This window comes from Mesocricetus auratus, unplaced genomic scaffold, assembly GCF_017639785.1.
Source record: "Mesocricetus auratus isolate SY011 unplaced genomic scaffold, BCM_Maur_2.0 Super-Scaffold_100025, whole genome shotgun sequence".
NCBI lineage: Eukaryota > Metazoa > Chordata > Mammalia > Rodentia > Cricetidae > Mesocricetus > Mesocricetus auratus.
Genome location: NW_024429206.1, coordinates 4,515,955 through 4,537,380, shown reverse-complemented (window position 1 = coordinate 4,537,380; position 21,426 = coordinate 4,515,955). Strand labels below are relative to the sequence as shown.

General features: G+C 51.8%; 1 protein-coding gene across 6 annotated transcripts in view; it reads left to right on the top strand.

Annotated features, from left to right (window-relative positions):
* Kiaa1671 (KIAA1671 ortholog) overlaps nt 1-21,426 on the top strand; it is a 140,333-nt gene that overhangs the window by 95,153 nt on the left and 23,754 nt on the right. The gene's annotated exons all lie outside the window — the stretch shown is intronic.

Below are 21,426 nucleotides of genomic sequence, written 5' to 3'. Positions count from 1 at the left end.
GCCAACTCCTTGGGCCACCAGAACCAGTGGCCATTATAGGACCAGTGTTAGGTAAGGTAACACTGGGTAGACCCTCCATACAGCAAGGTCCCCCAGGAGCTCACAACTGTCCCCAGAGCTGCAGGGACTCTGCTCCCCTCCACTGGTCTGAGTCACAGAGCAACCAGGCAGGGGCTCACCCAGGCCAGAAGCCATGCTAAGAGGCTGGTCAAGGGTGTGTCCTATGTGCGAGTCTGCACTCCTTTGAGGCTTAAGTTCGCAAGTCAGAGCCCCCACCCATTCTCTGAAAGACGCAACTTAGCTGAAGGAAGGAAGACAATCTCTGTCTCAGCTTCTCTGTCTTTGTCTCCTTCTGCCCCTGTCCATTCCACTGTGCTCCCCAGGATTCTCTCTGGACACTGGTTCTGTTGCTTGCCCTCTGCCCCAGGTGCTGTGTGACTTTGGACACTGCCGTAAATCTCTGTGTCTGTGGAACATGCTAGTACAGTGGCAGGCCAGCCTCCTCAGTGGCCACGCAAGTGAGCGACTGATAGAGCTCAGGCACCCAGGGCACCTGGGAATGTAAATATATGCTGAATTAGTGTAGGCTTCCAGGTCCCTCCCACTTATGCTTGGCTTCTTCTGTGTGGCAGGCATGGCTGGCATTGGCTCAACCCATTCTTAAACCTGTTTCCCTCTGTCCAGTGAGGGGGCCATGCCCTTGTTCTGAGCTGAAGTGAACCCATCAGCACCCTGCTGGCACATAGTGGGTGAGCACTTGTAAATCTGTTAGGTGCCAAGATGTCCTACTACGTGGTGTAGGGATTTGTGCTTTGCTGCAGATCCCCCTGCATGAAATTGGGAATCCCAGCCCAACTCCTCCCAGCTGCGTGACTTTGGGTGGGCCAGCGCCCTCTGCCCTCTCTGGTTCTTTCTCCCCATTGAGAAATGGGACACTGAAGCGGCAGGTGTGACACCTGGGCTTTGTATGGCTCGTGTACGTGACAACCAAGTCCTTTCTCTCAAACTGCCTTCAGAGGTTTCCAAAGAAGTGGGGAGTCTGCACACACCCCTTTCACACTCGACTTCACTTCAGTATTTGTCTCATGGGCGGGAGCTTCATAAGCCTCAGAGCACGTGGGCAGGAACGGGTGGGGATTTGGGCACTAGTCCTCCTCCTACAGATTTACTTCAACCATCTTCTTCAGCTCTGCTCATCCAGAAAAGGGCCTTGGGTTGTGTTTACAGGAGGATCTGTGGCAGCCTGGCTGGAAATACCACCCCAACTCAGTCTTGGAGTTGTTGGCTGATGGCTGGCCTCTAGCTGTCCCAGATAAGAAAGGAGGAAAATAAAACAACACTCTGTCCAGGCCCCAGGAGGCACGACGGCTCACTGTGCAGGGAAAAGAGGCTGGATGTGTTAGAGATCCAGGGAACTGGGGGTGGGAGGGACAGAATGGGGACTTGAGGGACACAGAAGTGTACAGCAGTATCAATCTCAGGAGGCCTGGACATGAGGAAGAGTCAGAAGAGTGTGTGTGTGTGTTATATGTATGGTATGTTGTATCTATGATGTGTGTGTGTGTGTGTGTGTGTGTGTGTGTGGTGGAGGGGGCTGGCTAGGAGACCTCTGCATGGTGCACACAGCTAAAGTGGACTTGGGATTCAGCTCCCCAGGGGCTGGCTGATGACCTTAGCCAGGTCAAATTGACCCTTATTGCCTCACTCTTTCCATCTGTAAACTGGGTGCCCCCATAACTTGTCTGGAGGGTGATTTGAGCCCATCTCCTCCTCTAAGAACTCCTGCGGTATGAGCCATCCCTTCCTAGCTATGAGAATGGGTTCTGGAACCCTCATGGGTACCAAACCCAAGATCCTCAAGACCCGCATGTAAGCTAATGCAATGTTTGTGCTCTGTGCACAGCCTCAGGTATGCTCTGTCAGCTCCGGGTGCTTTCAGCACCCAGCACACTGTGGATGGTGTGAAGACAGCCCTCTCTGCACCCATACATCTCTGGGCACAGCCAGCTGCTTCCTGAGCACTTCTCCGGGCAAGTGCCCACAAGCCTGGACCCCGCCCCCTTTGCCCCAGGTTGCACTTAGCTGTGGCGGTACCCCTCAGTTAAGACACATCCAGGCCACCTAGATAACCTAGGGTGACCCTGCCTCCAAGTCCCTACCTTAATGGATCTGTGAGTGAGGCTCCAAGTGTTGTGTAGGATGGACACACGTGTCTCCCTGTGGCCACTGTCCTAGCCACCACACCAGGTCCTTCCCTGTCTGGTATAGTCCATCCAGCAGCCCAAGGGCCAGGTCATCCCCCTGCCTCACCTGGCCCAGGAAGCTATGACTTTTTGCCCTGTGGTCTGGCCATGCATCCCATCCACCCTCAGTCCTTACCTCTGCCCTGGAGTAAACCAAGGCTCAAGGAGAATGAGTGGCTGGGCCTTAGGACACAGATAGTCTGGGGCCTGCCTGGAAGAGGCAGGTGAGCATGGGCCAGAGAAGATCTTACCTGGCCACTAGTCATCTCTTCCCTGCCACTCCTTAGGGACAGGTGCCACTTGAGTGGTCCCTGCCTCTCAGGGTTACCAGAAGCAGAGGCATAGGAAACAGACAGACGGTGGCCTTCCTCATTGTGCTGGCTCCTAAAGAAGTTCCGAGGGCTGCAGGGGCCCCAGGAATGGTTAGGGAGTCACAAGGTGTCGATGCTCTATGTACCCAGGAGGCCTGAGGCCAGTGTGGTGCATCGGACGGCAGTGCTGAGCCTGGTGTGCCAGAAGAGCTGCAGAAGGCCAGGGTGACTGTGACAGCGAGTGGGACAAGTCCATCAGGACGACAGGGAGATGAACTGAGCCTGGCCAGGCAGGAGCTCTGGTGAGGGTGTTGGGCTTTACTCTCTGAAGATTTGGGACCAGAAGGTCATCACCGTGGGCCTGTGTGGAATGTTGGATGAGGGCAGGATTAGTTATGTACTTATTGAGCACCTTCTGTATTCTGAACATAGTTGTTGTATCTTTTACTGAGTGCTTTCTGTATACCAGGTATAGGCACATTGCATCTCTTAAGCCCCTGCTATGTATGTACCAGGCGCAAATTTTGCATTTCTCTTGGATACTGGCCCTGCAGAGGTATGATCAGTTCATCCATGTAGGACTTCCTCCCTCTCCTGCCACCGCCCACCCAGAGCCCCCTGCCAGGTATCCAGGCTTCCAGCTGTACCCTAGGGCTAGCATGATGTCCCTTGCCCATGGGCGCACAAGACAGTTTTCTTCTGACCAGGCCCCTCCCAACCTCAGGTCTCTTTTCACCCACCCTGGCAGCAGAATGATGTCACTTGGTAGAGAACAATGGTCCTTTTGTGGACCCAGAGGGGCCCAAGGCTGGGCTCCAGAGCAGGTGCCTCTGGAGTTACACTGGGAGTAGGACAATAGACTTGGCTGCTCCCCTGGGAACTGCCGGGTCCCTGCTCCCTGCCTCCAAAGTGGGGTGTGTTCATTTTCCATGTGGAAAATACAGGAACATGTGAAAAGACAAGGCAAAGTCCACTCTCCCTCCACTTGGCATCTGAGCTGTTTCCTTCCTGTCTTGTTTTTCCTTTCCTCTCCCAAACAAACTCCAGGCCTCTGTCTCTTTGCCTTAAAGAAAAGGACCGCTCAGATCCTCATGGTCCTAGTGAGAAGTGTTAGCGCCCAGGCACCGTGCGGCCCTGCTGGTGTCTGTGAGCTCCATTACCTACCATCAGTCTGGACACCGGGTATTGTCCCATTTGGGGCTGTGGGAAGGCTAGGTGTGGTGACCTGCGGCTGCTCTGGCCTCTCTGGCCTGTGTCTGAGGTCCCTGGGGCTCTCACTTCCTCTCTCCTTCAGCAACTCCACAGATGAGATGTTTTATTCAGACAAAGGCCTGTTGCTTCCTCTTCAGGAAGCCAGGCATATCAGGAAGGAAGTCTGGAACATTCCATGTCTCAGGGAAGGTTGTGTTTAGGCAGCGTGAGAGTGGTTGATGCTAGGTTGATTTCAATACGGTGTGCACCTTGATCTGAAGCATTGCCCGTTCCTGTGGTGTAAGTACTCCTCTGTCATGTCACACGTCCTGAACCATGGCAGCTGAGCGCTGACTGGGAAATGTTCTGTTCTGTTCTGTGATGTTTTCACCACACATAGATGTAGATGATGATGAGGTGATCATAGATTTCCAGTCATGGTGGCTCCCATTTTCAGCCCTGCAGCTGAGGGATTGGAGGCAGGAGGATCAGGAGTTCCAGTTTATCCTTGGCTATATAAGGAATTCAAGGCTAACCTGGGCTACATGAGGCCCTGCTTCAAAAAGCCAAAACAAAGGTTAGGATTTTAGCAGCTGATGGAATGCTGGCCTGCTGTGTACAATCTCTGGCGCTCAGCAATGCAGATGTGGCCGTGTAGACCCCGTCATCAGGATCTTCAGGGGGCAAAGCCTTAGCAGGGTGAGCCAGTCACTTAGACAGCCAGTGAGCAGGGACAGCAAAAGCAAGTGGCTATCTTCTGGAGTAATTTAATTTAGTTGTAAGTCTCTAATGTAATTTTTGGCTATGGTGTTGGTAGTGGTTGTGTCTGAGCCCTTGGTCCCCAGCTGGTGGCACCATTTTGGGTCATGGGACCTTTAGGTGACATGAGCTGGCTGGCAGAGCTCTGTCCCCCGGAGCAGGAGATTGAAGGTGATATGGCCCAGGATGTCTGCTTCCCAGTATGAGGTGAGAGAGTTACTTCATGCAGAGAACCTTCCTCCATGATAGTCTGAAACCATGAACTGTGACAGGCGCTCTCAGAGGTCCTTCTCTTAGGTAGCAAACACAGTCCTCAATCACTGGCTCCTAGGAGCTTCCCATCCAGATCGGCCAGCTCTGCACATACCCCGCCTCCCCCTCACCACCCTCTGCCTTGGACCAGTTAGTCTAAGAAGTGTCTGCCATGCCCTGAGGATCCTGGAGCAACCTTATTGACAGGCCACAGGGCAGGGATTGGAAACCTCTGGTCACCTGTCATGAGGGCACTGGCTTTTCCAAGTCTGAGACAGTGCACCTGAATGCAGGTTCCCAGGCTGAAGGTTGAGGCTTTGCCTTGGCAGACTTGAGAAAACCCTCTGAGGTAGGCATTCATCAAACATTTTCCTTGATCCATGGGTCTGGCAATAGCATGAACACGTGAATGGTTGTTGAGGCTGATTTGTTAGGTATGAGGTAACACATACAAACTTCCCACTTAGACTCTCAGGAATGGTTAAGGAACCTTCCCAGGGTCCTGTTTAGTGTATGCCTTTCTTAGCTACCAGGTTCTTGCTTGTGAAGGAGTCTGGTCTGTGCCCCTCAGCCTGCTTTTAGGATCCCAGAGACTTCTGAATGAGCTGCCCTTTTAGGGGTTAGCGTGGCCTGCTGCTTGGGCAGAATGCGTTGCTTGAATCTAAAGTGTTGCTCATCATCCTGTTTGGCTCTTACATTAATCATGCATGTATGAGGCACCGTAAACAGCAGTGGACTCACCACACAGGAGAGCTTGGGGCGGGGGCGGGTGGCTTGTCCCCAGCAGCAGTCTCCAGGCAAGGACTCCTGCCCCACTGTCCTGTTCCTGGAAAGGAAGATCCTGCAGTAGATGTTCCCAGGAATCGGAAGTTGTGACGTCTGGGTTGGGATGTGGCTCAGTGGCTTGAATGCTTGTCTAGAAATGCCCCAAGCCCTGAGTTCGATCCCCAGCACTGCACAAACTGGGTGAGGTGTCACACGCCTGTCATCCCAACACTTACATGGGAGAGAGAGAGCTGGATGATTAGGGTTCAAGGTCATTCTGGTCTACAAAGAATCTGGGGCTAGCCTGGGATACTTGAGATTGCCTTAAAAAAGGAAGGAAGGAAGGAAAGGAAACAAAGTCTGTGGGAAAGTGTTTTTATTTTACAAACACTGACCTGGTGTTTCCTGCTGACCTTTCTTGGTTGAGAGAAAATGGGGTCCAGGTAGAACCAGTTAAATTGGGTTCAGGGCCTGGCTCTCCCTCCCCTCAGTTCTGTTTGAATCCTGTCACTGACCATGGACAGGTAGCCTCGGTTTCCTTGAGATGCACTTAGCACATCTTGGAGGATGGCGGTGGTGCCACTGGTGTCCCCACCAGCAAGCTACCGGAGTCCTCCTGCGCCACGTGGGGCCGCCATGACAGGCAGACAGGGCACAGGGGATGCATTTCTCGGCCACATAGTTTTCAGCTGGCCAGGGGCTCTCCACAGAGTTAGCACTGCAGATGCTGACCTACCTACCATGTGCCATGTCTGTCTAAGAGGTGGAGTCAGAGGTTGAGGTTGGGAGATGTCCTAGCTGTGGTGTGTCAGCTGCCTGTGTCACAGCAGTGGATGACTGTTAAACCCTCGCGGTGGTCCCACGAGGCGGTGTCTTAGTCACTTCTCAAGACTGTGACAAAGTTCCCCACAGAAGCAACTCAAGGAAGAAAGCGTTCCTTTGGCTCACAGTGGGAGGGTGCCGTCTGCCCTGGTGGGATGGGGCCGCAGGGGAAGCATGAGGCAGTTGCTCATACTCCATCCAGTCAGGAGCAGAGACGATTGCTGGTTCTTGGTTCGCTTTCTCCTTTTCCTTCAGGCTGGGACCACATCCTGTGGGAGTGTTCACCCACAGTTAAGGTGAGCCTCTAGAAGCTCCCTCACAGACACATTCAGAGATGTGTCCCCTAGATGACTCAGGGTCCTGTCACACTGACTGTCACTATTGACCGTCACAGGTGGGTAAGAATCTTGTTGGTCTCTTTTTTACAAATGATTAAATCGAGGCCCAGGAAAGGGTGACTTCCAGAGCTGCCCAGTTCTCAGCCGTCTGCACAGGCTCATTCTTTCCCCTTCACCCGGTGGTCTGGGTGGATCGCGGGTCTCACATACCTTTCCCCACAGGCTCCATGCTGCCCTCGTTTGACATGCTGGCCTGCTCACACCTGGGTTAGACGATTCTGCTCTTGGGGTGTCCTGACATTGCCTGTTATGATTCTGGGTCTCTGTCTGCTGGATGCTGGTGGCATATCTATCTAACCTCAGGGTCTTATGCTGTCTGTAGCCCAAGCTGGCCTTGACCTCACAGTAATCCTTCTGTCTCAGCTTCCCTAGTCTTGGGATTACAGGGGTGCACCAACCATGCCCAGCTCCCATCCCCCAGTTTTGACAGTTGCAGATGTTCCCAGACATTACCAAATCTGGAGGAGCCATCACTGTTGACTTGCTGAGTCCCACATAGGAGCTGGCAGATAAGGGTTCCGGTCCCTGCTGGGCTCTGGCTGGCCATATAGCTTCAGTTTAATGACGAGAGCAAAGCCATAGTTTTTTTGCCATGGACTTGGCAAAAAGTCCCATGAACTTTTAGCTTTTCTCCACCTATAAGTAGAGCCATGATATCTAACCGAGAGCATGTCATGGTAATGACATGCTGGTTCCAGAGCCCAGGGAGAGCAGGACGCTTAAACAAAAGTCATAAAGCAATGAGTGTGTGTGGTTTTTTTAATCACTATTCTCTTTAGCACATGTCACCCCATATCACACAGGAGGTCCAACCTCCAACGTTGCAAATGCCTTTAGCGGTCTGAGACCCCACTTTGCGCTGTAGGACTTCGTGTGTAAATATTTGCTGTGGGCGAGAGACTCCCTGGCAGCTTCCACGTCTCTCAGCAGCTCTTCTGCAGGGCCTCCAGGGCACACTTTAAGTTCCACATCTGCATCTGCTCAGTGGCTGGGAACCTGCCCTTTTCCTCAAGATATTTGCCTTTTACTGTGGAGAGAGAACTGGGTGGGTTCAGGGGCTGCGTTGAGGCAGCTGCCTTCTCCACCCTCAGCAGACATCCTGCACCTCTGGTGCTGGGTTTGAAGAGTCCCGCCCACACGATAATGAGTAAATGGTTTTCTCATCCATAAAGGTTTTAAGCGAACCCCAGGAGCCAGAGTAAACACTGCTCAAGGCGGGAGCTTGGGCAAGAGTTCTTCCTTGATGGACTGGGGCCTCTGCCGATGTCATGATGTCACATAAAGCCATTTTGGCACCGTGGGCCTCTGTGGAGCTCCTGCTTGGACAGTCGTGTATCAGCTGTGTGGGAAGCTAATGATGAAACACACTTCCTGCCTTGGAGGAGCAGTGAGAACCATCTGAATCCACTCCTCTCCCTGCCAGAGTGCTGGCTCTGTGGCTCATGTCCCCATCCGTAGCTGGGCGCTTGGGGGTGACCATCTGAGTCCCTTCAGTGTCCCAACTCAGGGTCCAGTTCCTTCCTCCTCTTGTCTACGAGCTTGAGCCTCATTTTCCCCATCTGTAAAGGGAACCTTGGTTCCAGGTGGGGCATTTGAGCTGCCAGCATGGACCTGGCATGTATAAATGCCCAGAACCAGGTGTCATTCCCACAGGGCTTCACCTACCCTGAGCCCCACCCCTGCAGGGTCTGGGCTGCTACTGTTTCCTCTCTAGGCATTTACAGAGCTCCCCACCACAACACACCCCATGACAACACACAGACCTCAGGACCCACTGGCATTTCAAAGCTCAACCTATTCAAAAAGTACTGTTTGACCAGCAGAATGGCACCACTGTCAGCATCAGGGCCAGGGGAAAAGTGAAGAGGGACCCAGGCAGCGGAGTCAGGACCACCCGTTCACTCTGCCCCCCTCCCTGTCCCTTACTGGCTGTCTGATGATCAGACTGTGTTTGTAGGACCCTTCTAGCTATGGCTAACGAGGAAGGGCAGCAGAGTAGTTAAAATTTCTAAACCCAGCTGGGGCAGAATGGTGGCAGATGTGTCTTAGCCTGTATTGGAGGTGTTTTCTGTGCTCAGAGGTAGATATGAGCCCTTTAGGGGAGGGATGGGAAGAGGAAGGGTCTCTTACGCAGAGCCCCACAGAATACAGTGTACAATGCGGTGTGGGTCTCAGAACATGCCTGTGAGGCAAGGCCTACAGGTGAGGATGGCATTGCTGTTTGTTGAGTACTTACTGTGTACTCAACTGTGTGCCATGTGGTTCAAGACCACAGAGTTTGAGGCCCCAAAGTACCATCAGGGACAGGGACTGATCACAGCCCTCACAGATGGCATTGCTGCACGAGGTGCTGCTATCTCCGCCACAAATAGACTGGAACCAAAAGAACAAACGGGAATTCGATGGTCTTCCTGCTCTGGTCACAACTGCCTCAATAACTTCTCCAGATTCTGTCTAGTCATTCTCTTGCTTATTTCTTTGAGCTGATCTGAAACTCCATATGTAGACCAGGCTAATCCCAAACTTGTGGTGATCCTCCTGCCTCTGCCTCTCGAGTGCTGAGATGACAGGTACTCATCACCATAACCATGCCTGGCTTTTTTGGCTATTCTTGTCGGACCACAGAGCAGTTTTGAGAAGTGCTGGCCATTCTTGTAATGTCACTTAGAAAACATTAGTGAATGAATGAATGAATTGTAGCTGGAAGTTTCTCTGTGTTCTGCCTGGTCCCTCAACAGCTTCTAAATAATCACTCAGAGGTTTAATATTAATTATAATTGTTTAGCAAATGAATCAGGCATATTACTGATTAACTCTCACGTTTAAACTAACCTATTTCTGTTAATCTATGTGTCGCCACGTGGCTTCCCAGTAATGCTCTGGCATCTCATTCCTTTGGTGGCTACATGGTGTCTCCCTGCCTTCTCTCTCCTTCTATCTCTGCTTGGATTTCCCTCCTGACTCTACTCTGCCTGGCTGTTGGTCAAATCAGCTTCTTTATTAACCAACGGTAATAAAACATCACAGTACACGGAAGGGCATCCCACATCAATGTATGAATGAATGAATGAAATCTCAGATCAGGGCTCAGAGGAGTTGTGTTTTATTCCTGGGAATGTGGTTAGTGCGGCAGAATCAAAGAAGATGCTGTGTCCAGTTTGACTGGGTTAAGAACACTTGGGGACTTTTGTGACGCACACCCCGGTGGGGTGTCTGGGAGGTGCTTCCACTGAGGGTTAACTGAGAAGAGAGTTCTATTCTGAATGAGGGTGGCACCAACACAGGGTCTGGGGCCATAGATTGGGTAAAAAGGAAAGGAGGAGAATGTGAACCGTGACATTCTCTGCCTGTCCACTGACCCACCAGACCCACCAGAGACCGTCTGCTGCTCAGCTGATATGCCATCAGGCACCCTCATGCCCGCCAGGCTGCCATGGAGCTGTCTTTACATGAACGAGCTGTGTTTCCATGTTGTGGTCACTTAAGTTGATTACTTCAGGAGAACTCCACACAGGCAAATTGCTGAGGGAGAGAGACAGTCCTGTTTGGTAGACACAAGGTCATTGTCTAGGAGGGTGAGAAGTCACAGCTTCAAGGATGTCTGGGCTCTTCCTGGGGAAACAGTTCACAGGCCTACAGTGGCTACCATGTAGGATGTGAGGAGTGTGGGGTTGAAGGGTCGGAAGAGAGAGGGGACCTCCCGGGCCACACCCACACCTGCCCTTGAAGAGCTTTTCCAGAGTAGAAAGAGGAAACAGGAAGTGGAAACCCCAGAACACACTACCAGCTGTGCCTCCATCAAACAGCGGATTGGAAAGCATGAGCAGAAGGTCCCTGGCAGCTCTCTTTAGCCCTGGAGACCCAGGGCTTGGGACAGGCCCAGGCATGCCTTATTCTCCCCTGCCCACTGAATGTCCTGTAGCATCTACTAGAAAACTCCCCTACCTAATGAACACAGTAAAGTTAGCAGGATACAAAATCAATTAAAATAATCAGTGGGCTTCAAATCTACCAACAGTACACTCTCAGAGAAAGACATTTGGGAAACTATTCTATTTGAAATGACTCCAGAGGTACATTATTTAGGAATATACCCAATCAAAGAAGAGAAAGACCCCTACAAGGAAACATTCAGGACACTGAAAAGAGAAATCAAATACAATACTAAACAATGGAAAGATCTGGCATGCTTCTGGACCAACAGAAGTAATAGCGTAAAAATGTCTGCACTACCAAAATCGATCCACAGATTTAATGGAATTCCTGTCTGAATTCCAGTGTCATGTTCCACAGATTTAGGAAAAAGCAAAACAAGCAATACAAGAATTTGTATGGAACCAGGGAAGAGTAGCCACAGCAATCCTTAGGAGTAAGAACATTGATTTAGGTGTTACAATGTCCAATTCAAATTATATACTGCAGACCTATAGTGACAAAGGCAGCCTGGTACTGGCATAAAAATAGACAGGTAGACCAGTAGGACGGATATCCACATGATTTGATAAAAGAGGCAAAAACACATATTGGAGGATTAAAAAGAAAGAGCTCATTCAATAAATGTGCTGGTAAAACTGGATATCTGCCCGCAGAGGAATTAAATTAGATCTGTGTCTTTTATGTTGTACAAAAAAAAAAATGAGTTCAAAGTGGATCAAAGACATTCATTGAGAACCTGAAATGCAGACACTTCTAGAAGAAAACACAGGAACACTCTTCAAGACGTTGGGGTTGGCAAGAACTCTCTGAACAGAACATCAACAACATAGGAACTGAGTGTCAACAGATGGGGCCTTGTGAAAAGGTTTCTGCACAGCAAAGGAACCTGCCAGAAGGGCAGACAGCCCACGTGATGTGGGGACAACTTCACCAGCCACACCAGACAAGGGGCAGATATCCACAATGTATGCAGAATCACAGAACATCAATACCAAGGAGATAGAACTGCCAAAAAAAAAAAAAATGGGCTACTGAATCAAAGAGGAGGCAATTTTCAGAAGAATAAGAGGGGCGGGGGAGGACCTACGAGGTGTACAGACAAATGGCCACTAACTAATTTTTAAGTGTTCCATATCCCTAGTCATCAAGGAAATGCAAATTAAAACTAGTTTGACATACCACCTTGCCCAGTCAGGCATAAAGAAAACCCCAGGCTTGTGATTTAATTTCACAGGGTGCCCACAAGTGCCTGAGGTGGTGCCTGCTGTCCTGGGCCTAGCAGGTGCCCACGGCTTCCAACTTGGTGTCAGATTTTCTTTCTCTGCAGCAGGGCAGCTGGGTTCAGGCTATTCATGCCCCAGGGACAGTTGATGAAGTCATCATCCAGTCTCCTGGCTGGTTGGCTCTGTGGCCAGGCAGGTGAAGAGCCCTTCACACCAGCCAGAGCTGATGTCACCTCAGGAAAACAGTCATGGAGGGGGTCAAGTCCCATGTAGGCAGCTTGATACCCTGGTGCCTGTGGGCAACTTCTGTCCTTCATCTCCCCTGGGGGGAGTGCGGGTCCAAGGTAGACTTCCTAGTTTTCCCTCAGGGCGTCAGGGCTAGAACACCCCTTCCTACAATGTCGAAGTTGAGCATTGCTGTCACAGTTAATCCTCTTCATTTTTCTCATCCAGAACTTTCCTGAGAGCTTTTGCTGGAGCCCTTGGCCTGTTCCAAGTTGTTCCATCAAAAAAGAATAGCAGAGACAGGCCCTTTAAGAACCACTTGGTTAAGCCTTAGTTTTTAATGCAGGAGTTCTCAGAGCCTTTAATTGTGCAGCTGTGCTCCAGCTAACGCTAGAGATTGCCTGAGGCTTCCTGTGTTCCTAAGATCTTAGCAGAGGAGGAAGCTGCTGCAGATGTGTTCACTGACCTGAGTGGGCATGTCCCACGGCAGTGAGTACACATATCAGCTGTGAAGTGTCCTTTTTTTTCTAAATGAAGTGAGTTAATGTACATTTTTTAAAGATTTATTTATTATACATACAGTAGTCTGCCTGCATGTATGTCTGCAGGCCCGAAGAGGGCACCAGGTCTCATTATAAATGGTTGTGGCCACCATGTGGTTGCTGGGAATTAAACTCAGGACCTTTGGAAGAGCAGTCAGTGCTCTTAACCTCTGAGCCATCTCTCCAGCCCCCGAAGTGTCCTTTTTTAAGGTGGCTAATGTGGGTAGACACAATGCTTCCAAGATGCAGGATTTGGTAGTCTTCATTGGCTGTAGGACTCGGTGGTGTGGTGTAGGAGTGTGGTGTCACTCACCTGTGCTTCTAGTACCTGGGACGATGATGCAGGTGGATCCTGAGTGTGGGGTCCAGCCTGGGTCCTATAGCAAGGTGTGTCTCAGAAGCAAACCAAAATGAAACAAAACCAAAGCACAAATGTATCTGGTTGTGCAGGCTTCTTGCATAACCCTGTAGGAAATGCCCCTGGCCACCTTTCCCACTTAGAGCTGGCTCACTGAATTCCATCAAAAGCCTGTTCTGCAAGCTGTAGGAAGGAAACTTTATATATGCCCTCCCTTGGTTTCACTGGGCAGAGGGAAATGGCTGTGCAGTCGTGCGTTTCACACATTCTCTGAACAGACAAGGTGAGCAGGCCTGAAAGGGACCCCTGGATTCTACAAACAGACAAGGTGGACAGAGAAGAGAAAACTTCCGCCATCTCCCTTTGTCCCCAGGGGCAAGCTGAGGCACAGAGAAGGAGGTGAATCAGCCAGAGTCACCTGACCCCTTTGTAGTAGACCCCAGTATCTGGGATTGAACTGTGGCTGATGAACTGTGAGGCCTGTGCCTGGGCCCGTGTGAACTCCCACCATACGTGAGTGGAGATTTTTCTGAAGCAAGCAAGCCTGTAGAGTTTAATTAGTGAGGCTGTCATAGGGCCTGGCCCTCAGGTGAGTTTATCACTCCTGGTGACTGAAGAGGGTCTAGGGAGAACTGTGAGGGTGGGACCTGTGTCTCCATGTTGAGAGAGGGTGACAGAAAGCAAGACACCATGCTCTTCTAGTCACGCGACTGCACAAGCTCTGTCCCTTTACTGTTTTTCAAGGTTGGTAATTTTGTCCTTAGCATTATCAGTTTGTTGAAGCAGAATCAGGCCCCAGGGACCCTAGAGCCAGCAGCTCACTGTCTGTGCTGTGGCAGACAAAGATGCTTGAAGGTGTCTGGCCCCAGCACAGAGGCCCTGGGAGTAACGGGGCCATGGGGGTCCCGGGCTCAGAGAGGGGAGGCAGCCAGGCAGTATGGTGGGTGAGGTTGTACATCCCAGCTCACATGCCTGCCAGCTTGTGCTGTCCCTCCCCCTCCCTCCCTCTCCTTTCCTCCCTCCCTCTCCCCCTCCCTCCCTCTCCTTTCCTCCCTCGCTCCCTCCCTCCTTTCCTCCCTCCCCCCCTCGCTCCCTCCCTCCCTCCCTCCCTCCCTCTCCCCCTCCCTCCCTCCCTCCCTCTCCCCCTCCCTCCCTCCCTCCCTCCCTCTCCTTTCCTCCCTCGCTCCCTCCCTCCCTCCCTCCCTCTCTCCCTCTCCTTTCCTCTCTCCCTCTCCCCCCCTCCTTCCTAGGGGATCTTAGACTGCTCACCCTGGCCCTGAACTCATTACTCTGAGGAGGACGACCTTGGACTCCACACCCTGCTTCCTCCTCGTGGCTTCCTCCATCCACCACATTCAGTTCATGCGGTGTTAGCATTTGAACTCAGGGCTTGGTGCATATTAAGCAAAGTGGTCTACCAACTGAGCTACATCCTCAGTCCCTTCCTAGGTCAGAAGAGCGCCACCGTCCTGGATACACAGACTCATGTCCAGGTTGGTGGGGAGATCCAAAGCCAGGGTGGCTCCGGCATTCACCAGCCACCTTTCTAATCCCAGTTAGCCTGTCTCCCCGGCAGGTGATACACCAGCCTCAGGGAGCATCCCTCGTCACACCCGACATTAGCTTGTGACAGTCCCAGTCCCTGTCCCCATCCTGTACACAGTCCAGTGTAAGCCACTGACAGGGACACGTCTTGTAGGCTCGTGGAGATGGTGCAGCAGCTTAGTTAGGTCTTGGGCTGCTCTGTGTGTTCCATCTGTGGGGCCAGGGCCTGACTGCGGCGTCTCTGACGGGCGCGGCCTCCGGGTCCACTGTGGGCATGGCTGTGGGCGACTCTAGTAGCAGCGACTGCCTGCCTGTGTTTTTCCTGCTGTCTTCACACTGTTCAGATCTCCTTCCCACTCTCCAGGCTAAAGTATCGATGCCAGGCGTGTGTGACTAATTAGCACCTCTTAATTGGGAAAATAAGACCTTTAAGATGTTATGGAAGAGGCGGCGGCTGTCTGACAGGTGTCAGTACCGGAAGAGGACAGAAAGAGGCATTTCCTGCCAGGGGCAGCCCCCCCCCCCACTTTGCAACTAGTATGTATTGAGCATCTACTGCGTGCCCAGTACTACACAGTGCTCCGGTGGTCTTTAAGTCTACTTGTTATCACACCACTGGACAGGTATGGGAGTTGAGGTTCAGAGGGGCCAAGTGACCTGCCCGAGGTCACACAGCACTACCACAGGGCCGTCCCAGAGCTTCAGGCTCTGTGGTCATCTTGGCCTCAGAGTACAGGAGCCACGAGATGGGAAAGGAACATGAGTTCCTGGTGTGTCTGCCCTGTGCTGTGAGCCAGATTGTATGAAGCATCCGTCTCACTGGCTTTTTATAATGCCCGTCATATATTCTCATGCATTCTCTCCTGGGCAAACACACCAAGGCCCAGAGGGTTGGAATAGGTCACCCAGGTCTCACTGCATCGGACTGAGGTCCGACTGGCTCTGAGTCCCCACACTTGCCCTTCCAAGTCGAGCTTGGTATTTCTGATCCTGTCCCCAGAGTAGAAGAGACAGGTGAGACTGGGATATCTCCATGAGCAGCCTCCGAGACAGAATCCACACATTTCTGCTTCCTGGTGACTCCACGAGTGTTCAGAGATCTCAGGGTGGGGTGTCCAGACCCCTCCCTGTGGCTGGCCCTGGAAGGGCCTGGGGAAGATGGAGTCTCAGAGGGTTGCTGGCTTCTGGAGGAACCCTAGTTGCTGGGGAGACCCTAGGAAGTGGAAAGGTATGTGTGATGGGAATGGAGGACAAACCTCTAACCCGAGACAGGCTTGGCCTTGGACGCTGACTCTGCCACCTGCTTGCAATGTGGCCTTGAGGACATTGTGCAGCCTCTCCCAGCCTGTTCTGCAAGAGCAGTTTTACCCAGTGTACCCAGGATATATAGGTGATAGCAGATAGCATCTCTGCTTAGCAAGTGCCTGTGGCTAGGTGGTGTATCTTCTTGGGGCTGGGAGGGGGTTAACAGACAACAGGAGAGAGGGGGAGTAAAAATACGGCCAATAGAGCTCCTGGGAAAGCCCAGGTGGGGACAGGGTGAAGGATGGAGTTGTGGAGGCATCTAGGAGGATGGAAGAATATTCTAGCATGGAGACTGCTGGTGAGACCCCCTTAGTGAGACCATGTTGTGGGTGGCTGTGCTTGTGGCCAGGGCGTGGAGAATGAGAAGAAGAGCCACTGTGTGTAACAAATTCCTGTGCCCTCTGTGGTTTCCAACAGGATACTACTGTTGTCTTAAAGCATCTGTGGTTAAGAATCCAGGCATGTTGGGATTCACCATGCACACACAGTTAACAGCAGCAGGTTGATGGCTTGGGGTTTAATCTGTGTGTAATGGCAGGCATGGAAGGCCCCAGAGCAGATAGCATGATAGGAGTCCATGGCTGTATTCCATGTTGCTTCCATGCATTGCACTGCAGTTCTTATGAAGTTACTATCTCCTGGTGAGGACATGGCTATGTGGGAAGTAAGAATGGTGGTGTTCTCCCTCAAGTTTTTCCTAGGGTTTCCGTGGGCTCCAGGAGTAAACTGCCCCTGCATCTTGATTTCTGAAGCACTTGTTCAGATGTAAACTCGGGGTGCTTCTGGATGGTGTGGGAGTCAGGCCTGTCTGTGTACATATACCTGCGATCCCAGAAATTGAGGGTCAGATGGAGAGGGATCAGTAGTTCTGGACCAGCCTGGGCTATATGGTAGTTCTGGGCCTAGCCTGAGCTGTATAAGGTAGTTCTGGACCAGCCTGGGCTATATGAGGTCTTCCTTCCCTCCCCTCCCCTCCCCTCCCCTCCCCTCCCCTCCCCTTCCCTTTCCTATTTAACTGTGCTAGATCTAGGTTTATATTTTACAGTAACCCTTGAGCTGGGTGTGACTCTGTGGGGAGCACACTCCCCCAGTGTGTTCTAGGTGTTGGGTTCTATCTTCAGTATTGTAGGAAAAAAATAACCTTAAAACTAAATTTGACTCTTCAGATTTTTGGGGTGACTCCTTTATAGCTGCCCCAGCCTCTGTGGAGCCATCTGGAGATGGTAGTTATTTAAAGAGATAGCGTGTGAAACTGGGTTCTCATTTCTCCCTCGAATGTGGCCCAGGGCTCTCATTTGGACGCAGGTTTTGGGAAAGTCCTGCTGCTCTGTGCTTATGGTTGCCTGGGCATGAACCCCTCCCAGCTCCAGTCTGCACAGCTCTGTGGCCCTGGGTGAGACTCCCGTTCTCTTTTGGAGCCCCAAGTCTCCCTGTAAAGCATAGTGGGGTGAGGAAGGTGTGGTGGGCGCACAGGAGGCAGCTTTTCGAGACCACGCAAGCATGGGCTGGATAGACCCACCCCTCTCAGCTGTGCCGCCGAGCATGGCACACCACCCACACGAAAACCCCGCGGAGGGGCATGTGCACTGCAGCAGCTCCTGGTTGCCTAGCAACGGGCTGTCCTCAGTGGAGGGTGTTCTGATTTATGAGAATATTTTACCCCAGGGGGCACCACGGGTTGGGCACTCAGGAGGGCAAGCCGGTGGCAGCGTGCACCTTGGGTGCTCCGCCTCTTCCCTTAGCCTGGACCAGCTTCCTGAGGGTCTGACCTTGAAGTAGATCTTTTGGGTCCCTGAGGTCTGAGGTGAGCAGAGTGTCACCCTCCACATGGGCTGTCCTTATGAAGTCTAGAACACTCTCCAGACACAGACAGGGAGGTGTGTTACAGTTTTGTTTTGTTTTCCAGAATGTCTTTTATTTATTCTTCCACAGTTTTATACACATTATCTTGAACACACCCCAAATCCTCCACTCCTCCCTCATGACACCCCAAACATGCCTTCCTTTTTGTTTTAAATAACAAAAGTTTATTCCCAGCACTCAGGAGGCAGAGGCAGGCTGATGTCTGTGAGTTCGAGGTCAGCCTGGTTTACAGAGTGAGTTCCAGGACAGGATCCAGAGCTACACAGAGAAACCCTGTCTTGAAGAGAAGGAAGGAAGGAAGGAAGGAAGGAAGGAAGGAAGGAAGGAAGGAAGGAGGAAGGAAACGACCTAGCGAGCCGAGCTCAGTGCAGTCCTGCTGCCCTGGGAGTGCTGGCTGGCCTGGCTGGCTTGGCCTTGTGCAGGTGGCCATGCTGCTGTGAGTCCACGTCCTGAAGACGGAGCTCCGCAGCATTCCTTCCCATCCTCCGTCCTGTACATTCCTTTAGCCTCTTCTCCCTGGATGCTCCCCGAGCCCTGGGGACTGAGGGTGTCCCTGGGCTGAGCACTCAGTCCCCTCAGTGCTTGACGAGTTAGGAGTCTCTGCATTACCTGTCCAATTATCTAACGGGACAGGAGACTCTCTGCCCAAGCAGCGTTAGTCAGCGGGTAAAACATAGTATTTAGGAGGATGGTAGAGGGCTTGGCCCAGGTTGTTTACTGGTCTCTCACCCACGTCCATTTGCAAACTAAGAGAGGGGCCCCTCCTGCACTGGGAGTAGCCTGTGTCACAGATGCGCCTACGGGACAGACGCCTCCATTACAGCGTAACGGCGTGGGCGTGGTGTCATGTGGTTTGAATACTGAAGTGAAGGTGGGAAGCAGGCTTGCTGTCCTGTGCTGAGGCCAGCATGGATCTTTCACACTTTCCTGATCCAGACCCAGGGCAGGATGTGGGGGCAACAGTGGTTACAACAGGAATCCCCCTGCCTCTGTCACTTCCTACTGAACCAGTGAGTCAGGACTCTGATAGACACACGGACAGTGTAAGGGGTTGGGAGCCCCGTGGGTCACCAGTTCTGCAGACAGGAGAAAGACTGGGGTTTGAACGGCCTTTGGTGTGGAAGGAGGCCTGCTTGTCATGGGAAGGATTTAGGGAATAGAACCAACAGGGCACCATGAGAAAGCTTCCCTTGCGTAGCCTGCTCCACCAACTAGGAAATGATCTCAAGTGGATGTGAATGGTGCTCTGTGAGATGCTGGGATCTGTTCATCATTGAAGGAAGTCAGGGCAGGAACCTGGAGGCAGGAGCGGATACAGAGGCCATGCAGGGGAGCTGCTTACTGGCTTGTACCTCATGGCTTGCTCAGTCTGCTTTCTTATAGAACCCAGGACCACCAGCCCAGGGATGGCACCACCCACAATGGACTGGATCCTCCCACTTCTGTTATTAATCAAGAAATGCCCTACATGTTTGTCTATAGACAATCTGATGGATACATTTTCTCAATCTAGGCTCCCTCTTCCTGGTGACAATAGTTTGTGTCAAGTTAATAAAGACAAGTTGTGTTGTGTGTTATCCCACCCCCACGCCCAAGGCAGTTCAGAATCTCTCTCCTCTGGGGCTCCATTAATTAACCAAACCTGCCAGAATCCTGTGTGGGTATGCATTGATTAGCCAGGCTTGTCAGAGCCCTGTGTAGATATGACCTATGGCCTGACAGTGTCAGTGTCATGTAAGACCCAAGCAGAGCTGGGGTGTACCCCCCACAGGAAGCCAGACCCCCCAAATTCAGGGGGGAGCCTCCCTTTTGACATCTGCATCACTCCCACCCAAGTTTAACATTCCTCGTGAGGGTGCGGCTGGGTTGAGTCCTTTCCTTTAGGGATGTTGAATCCCTGAAGCCACCTGACAGCCACAGGCCCAATGTGGATTCCCTAATTATCAATGGAAGTGGTGCCCCACTGCCTGTCACATTCTATAAATAGGGAGCTGGAGGAAGACTTAAATGCCACCGGCTCGTCTCTGGGTGGGGGAGTTAAAAACAGCCTCCACAGAGCCAGCCCTGTGCTGGAGGCTGAGGGTAGGGACAGGCAGGGGCCCAGATTGGACCACAGGCCTTCCATAGATGGGATAGTGACTCACCCAGGTCACATGATGGCCTTGGTACCCAGGGACATTTGTGATAGGGAAAGGTGAGCCCCGGTGACCCCAGCCTGTGCTTTCCCAGAAAGGAGACAGGAGGCAGCCTCCAGGGCCCCTTGGAAACATCGGGAGCCCCGTAACCTGCAGAGGCCACATCCCTACCCCTAAAACAAGGTTCTGGGTAGTTCAGGGCCCTTGGAAACCCAGGCTGGAGAGCAGTACTGTCCCCACAGTGGAGGCTTGTGTCCTGCTCCTGAACATAGTGACACATTTGAGACGTCACCCAGGTTGCCATGTCCCACTGGCTGAAATGTCTTTTGTGAGCAGTATGTGGAATATAATAAATAATAATAATTTTAGTAGTTGCTACTATGCTTAGGTTCAGAGAGGTGAAGCCAAGGGATCAAAGCCATTTGGTCAGTGGGTAGTGGGGCCTGGAGCTGGGATCCTTCAACTGCTACTTCAAGTCCACAAGCTGCTCAAATCATAATCCCTCAACCCTGTGTGCCTGCCTGCCTGTGCATGCCTGTGTTGGAACCCAGGGCCTCCTGCCTGCTAGGCAAACTCTGAGCACCACTCCCAATCATGTTTACTTGACAAGGCCTCACCACAGACAGAGCCCTGGCTTCTTTATAAGGAAGCATTTGAACCTCAGCCTTCCCAAGTCTGAGCTTGCTGCCTCTGTCACCTGGGATCCCTAGAGAGGATGTGGAGGCCACCTTGCCTGGATTCTAAGTCTCCTGATCTGGTGTCTCAGTAGTCATTGTCCTTGGGACTTGAGGTCTAGGATTGAGGATGATCAGTGGAGAGTATGTCCCTACCTCTGTCTGCAGCAGAAATTTCAAAGTTTTGAATTTTATTTTTAAAAATTGTTTATTATTTTTATTTGCATTTGTGTTTTGCCTGTGTGTATGTCTATGTGAGTGTGTCACATCTTGTAGTTACAGACAGTTGTGAACTGCCTTGTGGGTGCTTGGAATTGAACCCAGGTTCTCTAGAAGAGCAGTCAGTGCTCTTGACCACTGAACCATCTCTCCAACCCCCTCAAATTTGATTTTTACACTCAAGTGTGACATTGATGAGACGGGCCAGCGAAGGGCCTTATATGTGGGACAGTGGGCAACCAGTTGGTGCTTACAAACGAGAACCAAGTGCAGTGGGGACAGTTTGAGACCCCAGGAGCTGAGTAACCCTGCTCTGCTGCTCACTACTACCCACTAAGAGTCCCTGGACCTTTTTTTTTCTCTTCATGCAAAGCTTTGCTTCCATGTTTATCTGCATAGAGTAGGCATGCTGTGTTTGCTTGGAAGTGGGTAGTTCATGAGTTTATGAGCATGTAAAGGGACTACGGGTATAGGTTGGAGTAGCTGGGAGGGATGGGAGAGTTCAGGGACACAGCCTCTGCTGCTGGGTCCTAAGTGCCAAGGTGGGGAAGGCATCCAGGGACCGGTGTAGCTTCTCACCAGGATGGCTCCATGGAGGATCAGCCAGAGCCAGGCCTAAGTGATTCCGGGGCCAGCTGGCATGGGATGATTGTCAGCCTG